The sequence below is a fragment of the Erythranthe guttata genome, chromosome 2 (assembly GCF_056151865.1).
Source record: "Erythranthe guttata isolate IM_541 chromosome 2, IM_541, whole genome shotgun sequence".
NCBI classification, from domain to species: Eukaryota; Viridiplantae; Streptophyta; class Magnoliopsida; order Lamiales; family Phrymaceae; genus Erythranthe; species Erythranthe guttata.
The window spans coordinates 10,716,526-10,726,576 of record NC_142534.1 but is presented as its reverse complement, the minus strand read 5'-3'; the positions used below and the strand labels follow the sequence as shown (position 1 = coordinate 10,726,576).

Sequence of the window (10,051 nt, the reverse complement as noted above, 5' to 3'; positions counted from 1 at the left end):
TAGCCATCTTCTCTGCGCGTGAAGCTCACGCGCCGCCGTGGCCGTACACCGCCGCTGCTGCTGCTCCAATTGCTGCCCCGATTCTACGGATTGCTTTCCGTAGTAATCACGACGTGCTAATCGCCCCTACCTCACGCTTCAAGAGGTAAATACACGAAACCCTAGTTTCGTTTTGAGTTTTGTTTAAACCTATGTATTCATGTTTGTTTCGTATTATTTTATGTGATTATGTGTAATCGATCAAATCGTTGCAAGCATGTTATTTGGTTTAAACGCGAGCATGTTAATTGATTTAAATTCGGTTAAATTTATTAGCATGTATGTTGTTTTTAATTTCGCTGGAAGCGCAAAGGTACGCAATTAATTGGTTTCATTTAATGGGCATGTACTATGTGCGTTTTAAACTCGTTTAATTCGCACAAATTTTTGTTTTCCGCTGCGTATGCGTGCCCGAAACCCAACACATGTTGCATTCATTTGGTTTCCCAATGGTGTTTTTTGGGTGAAGTTGTTTTAACTGCAGCTTATGTGATAAATAGATCTGCTTCTCTGCCTTTGTCTGGTAGTGTTCCTGAAACTGTGTGGTCTAAAAAACGTGTTGATCTATCTAATTTGAGGGTGTTTGGCTGCCCTGCGTTTGTGCATCGGAGAACTGATAAATTTGAACCTAGATATGTAAAATGTGTTTTTAATGGTTTATGCAGAAGGTGTTAAAGAGTATAGGTGTTGGCTAAAAATTGAGCATGGTTATAAAACTATCATTAGTAGAAACATTGTGTTCAATGAGAATGAATTTCCATATCATCTTGTGCCTTCATTTCTTGTACCTACTGCTACTTGTAGTGAAGTGGAGAAATCCTCCCTGGAATTAGATGAAAAGGAGGAAAAAAATCATGGTGAATCATATGTTCAGCCTGAAAATGTGTTTGGCTAGAATGTTGGGTCTAATTTGCCTGATATTGATGATTTGCATGTCTATCAACTTGCTAGGGATAGGCCTAGAAGAGAAATTAGGAGACCTCGCCATTTTGATGATTTTTAGCTTGCTTCATATGTGTTTAATGTGTTTCATTCCTTGGATGGAAATGAATCTAAGTGCTACAAAGATGCTTTAAAATCTGTTGAATCTGGTAAATCATTTTCTACTATGAAAGAGGAAATTAAATCATTAAATGTCAATCATACTTGGATTCTTGTTCATTAACCTGCTTAGTGCTCTTTGATTGAATGTAGATGGCTCTTTAAGGTCTAGCATGAAATTGATTATGTGAGATATAAAGCTAAACTTGTAGTTAAAGGTTTTACACACAGGGAAGGCATTGATTATAATGAAACATTTACTCTTGTTATGAGATTCACCACTATTAGAATTATGCTCTCTCTTGTTGCTCACTTTTATTGGGAACTTAAGCAAATGGAACTTGAAGTAGTTCAAGAACCGCAAAGTGAAGTTCAAGAGCAAGAACAAGTAATCGAACCAATACAACAATCCACTAATATACCTCCTGAACCTACGGTACGTAGATCCGAAAGAGTTCGGAAAATGCCGGATAGGTTATTCCTCCTCGAAAATGATGAAGATCATGTTGATCTTGGAAAAGATCCAAGAACATACAATGAGGCCGTTTCGGATGCGGACATGGGACATTGGCTAACTGACATGAAATCCGAAATGGATTCCATGTACTCCAACAAGGTGTAGACCTTGGTAGATCCACCTACGGGAATAGTTCCCATAGGCTGCAAGTGGATCTGTAAGAAGAAAATTGGAGTGGATGGAAAGGTATCGACCTATAAAGCTAGATTGGTAGCGAAAGGATATACTCAAAGGCAAGGTGTTGACTATGAGGAAACCTTTTCACCAGTCGCGATGCTGAAGTCCATTAGGATTTTGCTGGCCATAGCTGCGTGGTACGACTACGAGATATGGCAAATGGATGTGAAGACCGCTTTCCTTAATGGAGACATTGAGGAAGAAATTTACATGGCACAACCGGAAGGCTTCATATCTTCTAGAAGTGAGCAAAAGGTTTGCAAGCTCCGGCGATCTATTTATGGATTGAAACAAGCATCCCGTAGTTGGAACATTAGGTTCGACTCAACTATCAAAGAGTTTGATTTTGAGAAGAATCCGGAGGAACCTTGTGTATACAAGAAGGTTAGTGGGAGGGCAGTGATATTTTTAGTGCTTTATGTTGATGACATTCTACTCATTGGGAATGACGTAGGAATGTTGCAACAAACGAAAGCATGGTTGTCCACACGTTTCTCAATGAAGGATTTGGGAGAAGCATCTTATGTATTGGGAATAAGCATCTATAGAGATAGAGCAAGAAAGATGCTTGGCTTATCCCAAAGTCTGTACATAGACACCGTTATGAAATGGTTTAGCATGGAAGAATCCAAGAAGGGATTCTTGCCAATGTCCCATGGGGTTCGTCTCTCGAAATCTATGTGTCCTCAGACACCTAGCGAAATCGAGGAGATGAAAAGGACGCCTTATGCTTCTACCGTAGGAAGCATAATGTATGGCATGATATGTACAAGAACCAATATCGCGTATGCTGTGAGTGTCACAAGCAGATATCAGTCTTACCCCAGTCCAGCTCACTGGAAGGCTGTGAAAGATATCCACAAGAACTTACAAATGACTAAGGATATATTTTTGGCCTGGTCTATGGAGGTGCCGAGTTGAAATTAGAGGGCTTTACCGACTCTAGTTTTCAAACGGGTTTGGACGACTCAAAGTCGAACTCGGGATTTATATTCACTCTTAATGGTGGTGCCGTGTGTTGGAAGAGTTCCAAGCAAAGCACGACTGCCGATTCTACTACCGAAACGGAATACATTGCAGGGTCCGAAGCTGCAAAAGAAGGGACTTGGATGAGCAAATTCATCCAAGAGTTGGGTATCATTCCTAATGCTTATGATCCAGTACCATTGTACTATGATAACACCAGAGGCGTGGCGCAAGCTAAGGAGCCGAGATCTCACCAGAAGTCCAAGCATATTCTGAGGAATTATCATGTGATCCGAGAGATCATTGATAGAGGTGAAGTAAAAGTAGAACGAGTCTTCTCGGAAGAGAACGTTGCAGACCCCTTCACGAAGCCTTTACCAAGGCCGGTCCATCAGAAACATCGAGAGTCGATGGGATTGCGATTCATGGGTAGTTGGCTTTAGGTCAAGTGGGAGATTGTTAGAGTAGGTGACCAACAAGCCAACTTGTGGCTGTGTTCTTTCCATTGATTATTGTAATAAACAAACATTTTTCGTATTAATGATAAAAAGACCTTGGCATTCTGTATCTTTGTTCCTTTGTCACAAGCATAGATATAGTCCTTACAGTTATTACAAGTACGAGTAATTGATCGTTAGGATCGTGAGATGTTTACTTTAGTATTATAACTGTTAAACGTGTTCCTAGTCGAAGGGTTACGCCACCAATGAGGATATCGGCCTTTCCCATTAAGAGACTAGCACTTAGTGTATGTGTACTACATCTCATTAGTAAACAATATTGTAATATCGGTATGCATAAGTGGGTGCTCGTAAGTTGACGAGTTCACTGAACTCCCTCACCCTAGAAATCTCTAAGTGGTTCTCAATAATCGAGTAGAGATATCTATGGTATAGTTGTACACCATTAGTCCTTATGACCTAGACATCACCGTGACTTCACTAGAGGACTAGCTGTATCGTGACCTGTCCCTGAGTTCCACCGAGGACCACCCCAAGGGCCAGTGTTCTTGCACTCCGAAATCTAGTGGGAGGTCTGTGCATTGTAGTCGGGGATTCGATCGCTAGAATAGTCTTGGATGTCTTGTGTGTTCTCATAGTTTGTAATCTCTAAGTCTCTGGCCAGAGGTGACTAAGTGATGATTAGAGAATTCGATTTTCTAAGTCATGCACGTAACGATTACAACAGTTAGAACGATCGCACAGTCATTGAACTACTAAGGATGTCTCGATGAACCAATGCCTCTAGTTCAATCGGGACATATGAATCGAAGTGATCGTACTGTACGTTAACTATATCTAAAGGTTCTTGTAGGGACGAGTTTTGACCACAAAGGCTTGTGGGCCCACGGTTAGCTTACATCTGAATCGTAATGACGAGGGCATTATAATGATTCCGAAAATGTAATTGTTACAATTTTCCGATCATCGAATTGAGAGAGACGAGCGAGTAAAAGAACTAACGAACTTAAGATGTTGGGCCCGGTCCAACTTAAGCCCGTTAGGGTTTTATACAAGACACTATAAATATTTGATTTATAGGTCTTGCACAAATACAACTCACACACTAACCCTAGCCGCTCCCTCTCTCTCGGCCGATCTCCCCCCCGCAGCCAACAGCGCCGCCGTCGCCGTACACTCGCCGGAATCGGCCTCCCCCTTGGCCGATTAATTCGTGGTAGTTATTTTCTTTGTTTATTCTTCCGTTTATTCTAACTACTGCGTTTCTAGTGCCACATTTTAGTAGATCGAAGTATACGAGGTGAAATCCGAGCGGAGGAAGATCGAAGAATCGAGGAGCAGCCCCGAGCCGACGACGCACGCGCCTCCACGCGTCGCCCGAAGACAGCGCGTGAGCTACACGCGCCGCCGTAGCTGGCACCGCCACTGCTGCCGCTTCGCCGTTGCTGCCCCGGATTGCATGGATTGGTTTTCGTGGCAATCTAGCTTCGTTTAGTGCACCTACCTCACGCTTCAAGAGGTAAAGTTTCGAATCCATTGTCGTTCGATTCAGTTTCATTTAAATTAAATATGCATGTTCCTTTAGTAAGTATGTTGAATGATTTTATGTGACTACATGAAATTGTTTATTTACTGCGAGCATGATAATTTAATTTAATGCGAGCATGCTAGTTGATTTAATTTCGATTAAATAATGCGCATATATATTGTTTTTAATTAAGCTGGAGGCGCAAAGGTACGCAATTAATTATTTTCAATTATCGGGCATGTGTTTATGTGTTTTAAATTCGTTTAATTCGCATAAATTTTTTGTTTTGCGCTGCGTACACGTGTCCGATTCCCAACAGTGGTATCAGAGCTCGTTCCGCAATTAATTGTGTTTTTAATATGCTTTTATTTTGATGCATGTTCGATTTATTAAAGTAGTAATTGTTGTATTATGTAATTGGGAGTTTTCCAAAGTTTAAAATATTTTTGAAATATTGTTTAGAATTTTTCCATCTTTAAAATTGTTTAAAATTGGAAAATCGGATCTGAAATTTATTTTAAAACGTCGGTTTTTAATTTGTTCGGATCGAACCGGCCGGTTCGATGGTTGTGTGCGATCCAATTGACCGAATCCACGTGGATTCGGGTCGGTCCGACCGGTTCTCGGTCCGACTGACCCGGCCCACTGATTTGGTTCAACTGGACGCGGCATAACCGGACCATTTCGGTCCGAACCGGTCAGACCGGTCGGGCCGAACCGGTCCACTGAAAAAAAAAACATTATTTCAGATTTATAAAAGTAAACTTAAAAAAAATTGATTTTAATTTTCGAAAAATTATTTTCAATTAATCCCAATTAGATAATCGAATCAACAATCATCTATTCTAGTAAATAGGTGTTAGATTAGTCAATTAATTTAAATTGTTAAACTGATTTAAATTAATGGAACACACATATAATATTGATTATACTTCAACTTAATTACTAGTACCTCAACATTATTTGAATGATTTATGCTAGTTGAGGTACTATAATTATTTTGAAAACCCGATAATTAATTAATGTAATTAATTATATAGTTAGGTCGTATGATCCTCTTAGGACAATATGCGTTTTCATATACCTTTAGAGAACATAGATGTAGGAATCGCATAGACCAATCCGAACCTTCTGATGAGATAGAACTTTTTAATAAAATCCCTCATTCTTAATCTAATTAAGAATTATTTCAAGCTATAAAGAAAAACCAATCTGTTGATTTTTTATTTCCTTCTGCCAACGGTTGAGTTATGTGTAGCCCTTTACTGTAGTGCAGTAAGCCGTGTTAGCGGGGAGTGCTATGGTAAAGTTAGTTGTAATTCAATTGACATAACGATGAAGGTAGCCATAGAAAGGGTTATGCTAGATTAACGTGGTCGGCTAGATTAACTAGGGACTGCATTAGTTTGGCATAATCAAGTTCTATGAGCATCTTTGATTGGTAGGTTAGACTTGACACACGACGATTTTGAATTCGCGAGATTAACTTAGGTCATTATCAAGTGTGAATAAAATTAATTAGGGTCATACTACGGATATGATTGATTGTGATCTACCTTTGGACAAATATAATCGGGCTAGATTAACTACGGGTTATATTTGTCTATTGGACCTAAAGCCCATTAAAGAAAAATCGGTTTTCTCGTTTGTCTACTAGAGGGAAGTGGAAATCGATAAAATTAGTGGGAGAACAATTAAATAACATAAGTTCAAACATTTGATTGTAAAATTCATTTAATGCGAATCTCTAATAATCCTCTTCTCTAAACCTCTCAGATAATCATGTCTAAGAATCCCATAATGTCAATCCTCGACAATAAACTCAATGGCCCTAATTACCTAGATTGGTTGCGTAGTCTTAAGCTTGTGTTAACCGTTGAGGGGCGTCTCTATGTTCTTAACGAGAGACTTCCTGCCACTATGCCTGCCACAACGACTGATGCTGAAAAGGAAACTTATGAAGCATGGAAGAAAGATGACACTCATGCTAGGTGTTATATGATAGCCGCCATGGAGCCCACTCTTGCGAGGAAATATGAGTCTCACTTACATGCTTTCGATATCAAGGCTCATCTCGATAGCATGTATAGTGAGAATATTAGGGCATCAAGGTACGCTGCTACAAAGGAGTTGATCACGGCGAGACTGCGCGAAGGGACTTCGGTCCACGAGCACTGTCTCATAATGATCACTCTCCTTGAAAAGCTAGTGAATCTCGATGTCACCCTCCCTGCCGAGCTCTCGTTGGATTTGATCCTCTTGTCTATTCCTAGTTCCTATGAATCGTTCATAGTGAACTTCAACATGAACAATTAGATCCTCCCTTAGATGAGTTAATGAACATGTTGGTCAGTTTCTAGTCCACCATTGAGAAAGAGAAGTCTGTTCTCATTGCTGCTACTTCTGGAAAGAAGAGTTCTTCCCAAAAGAAGAGAAATGAAAGAGTTCCCTTTCCGAACAGCAAGTTCGAAGTGGGTGAAGGTAGTGGGGGCCCCAAGGCAAAGGTCAGCAAGCAATTTTATGATGCTTGCCATCATTGTGGAAAGAAAGGACATTGGCGCCGCACCTGCAAGGCTTACCTAAAGCAGAAAAGTTCTGAAAATGGTACATATTTCATTGACGTAAATTTGTCTGTCAATACTTCTTTTTGGATACTGGCTGTGGCTCACACTTATGTAATGATTTGTAGCTAATGACAAGAAGTAGAAAGCTTAGAGCGGGTGAGACCTACCTAACGATGGGGAATGGAGCAAGAGTTGCTGCGGAAGCCATTGGCACGATTTACTTAAATGTTTTGGATTCTAGTTTTCCTATTGTTTTGAACGATTGTTTATTTGTTCCGTCTCTCATTAGAAACCTTATTTCTATTCATGTATTAGATATTGAAGGTTTTACTTTTGTTTTTGGAAATTCGATTTGCATTATACAAAAGAATAAAAATTTGATTTGCAAGGGACGACTATTAAACAACTTGTATGAACTAAATCCAAGTGAAATACCTATTAATGTTATATCAGCAAAACGTAAGGAGATAGATCAAAACCGCGTACAACTTTGGCATGCTAGACTAGGTCATGTCTCTTTAAGAAGGATGAACGAATTTGTTAGTGAAGGATTGTTCTCTTTAGAGGACGTGAAATCACTACAAACTTGTGAATCTTGCCTTAAAGGGAAAATGACCAAGTCACCCTACAAAGGGAAAATGGAGTGGGCCGAAGGTCTTTTGGATTTGATCCATACAGACGTATGTGGTCCACTAAGTGTTAGTGCGAAGGGTGGATACAACTATTTCGCTACCTTTACCGACGATTATTCTAGGTATGGGTACGTGTACTTGATGAAGTACAAGTCCGAAACATTTGAAAGGTGTAAAGATTTTAGACACGAAGTAGAGAAGCAACTCGGACAAAGTATTAAGAAGCTACGATCCGATCGTGGTGGAGAATACTTGAGCATCGAGTTCATTGACTATGTAAAAGAGAATGGAATACAATCTCAATGGACTCCACCTGGAACTCCTCAACTTAATGGAGTTTCCGAACATCGGAATAGAACTTTATTAGATATGGTTCGATCTATGATAGGGTTCACCAACTTACCGGCATACTTGTGGGGTCATGCACTTCGCATTGCCACGTATTTGCTGAATAGAGTTAGCACCAAAGCAGTGAAATCCACACCATATGAACTTTGGCATTCCCGGAAACCCAACTTCAAACATATTAGGATATGGGGTTGTCCCGCTTATGTGAAGCGATTAGTGGGAGACAAGTTGGATAGTAAATCCGACTTGTGCTACTTTGTGGGGTATCCCGAAGACTCAATGGGATACGAATTCTATTATGTCAAGGAAGCAAAGATGTTTGTTTCGAGAAATGCCACCTTTTTGGAAAGGAAGTTTCTATCCGATAGAAAAGGCATCATGATAGAACTTGAAGTAGTTCAAGAACCGCAAAGTGATGTTCAAGCGCAAGAACAAGTAATCGAACCAATACAACAATCCACTAATATACCTCCTGAACCTACCGTAGGAAGCATAATGTATGGCATGCTATGTACTAGACCCGATATCGCGTATGCTGTTAATGTCACAAGCCGATATCAGGCTAACCCCGGTCCAGCTTACTGGAAGGCCGTGAAAGATATCCTCAAGAACTTACGAAGGACTAAGGATATATTTTTGGTCTATGGGGGTGCCGAGTTGAAATTTGAGGGCTTTACCGACTCTAGTTTTCAATCAGATGTGGACGACTCAAAGTCGAACTCGGGATTTGTATTCACTCTTAATGGTGGTGCCGTGTGTTGGAAGAGTTCCAAGAAAAGCACGACTGCCGATTCTACTACCGAAGCGGAATACATTGCAGCGTCCGAAGCTGCAAAAGAAGGGACTTGGATAACGAAATTCATCCAAGAGTTGGGTGTCATTCCTAATGCTAATGATCCAGTACCATTGTGTTGTGATGACACCGGAGCCGTGGCGCAAGCTAGGGAGCCGAGATCTCATTAGAAGTCCAAGCATATTCTGAGGAAGTATTATGTGATCCGAGAGATCATTGATAGATGTGAAGTTAAAGTAGAACGAGTCACCTCGGAAGAGAACGTTGCAGACCCCTTCACGAAGCCTTTACCAAGGTCGGTCCACGAGAAACATCGAGAGTCGATGGGATTGCGATTCATGGGTAGTTGGCTTTAGGTCAAGTGAGAGATTGTTAGAGTAAGTGACCAACAAGCCAACTTGTGGTTGTGGTCTTTCCATTTATTATTGTAAAAAACAAACCTTTTTCGTATTAATGATAAAAACACTGCATTCCATATCTTTGTCCCTTTGTCACAAGCATAGATATAGTCCTTACAGTTATTACAAGTACGAGTAATTGATCGTTAGGATCGTGAGATATTTACTTTAGTATTATAACTGTTAAACGTATTCCTAGTCGAAGGGTTACGCCACCAATCACTACAAAAAAAACAATTTTATGTGACGAAAATTATTGTCACGAAAGCTTAAATTTGTGTCACAAAAAACCTTTTCCGACAAATGATTTCGTCACAGCGGTCGCCGCGTAAGGCCTGTCGCGAAAGGCATTAGGTGACGAAATGCTGTATCGTCAGGATAGCGTGTGACGAATATTCAACTCGTCACAACTGTTGACGCTTTCGTGACGAATATTTCGTCACATAAGAGTTATTGTTTTGTCACTAAAATTAATTTTCGTCACAATAAGTGTCTCCCATCTTACTTCTTGTGACGGATTAGTTCGTCCCATGAACTAAAATTGTATCGTGACAATATTTTCGTCTCTGAAAGTCCACAAATATTGT

At 40.3% G+C, this 10,051-nt stretch overlaps 1 pseudogene; it reads left to right on the top strand.

Annotated features, from left to right (window-relative positions):
• Positions 1–2,485: 2,485 nt before the first annotated feature.
• On the top strand, positions 2,486–9,471 carry LOC148772314 (secreted RxLR effector protein 161-like; annotated as a pseudogene).
• Positions 9,472–10,051: the final 580 nt, after the last annotated feature.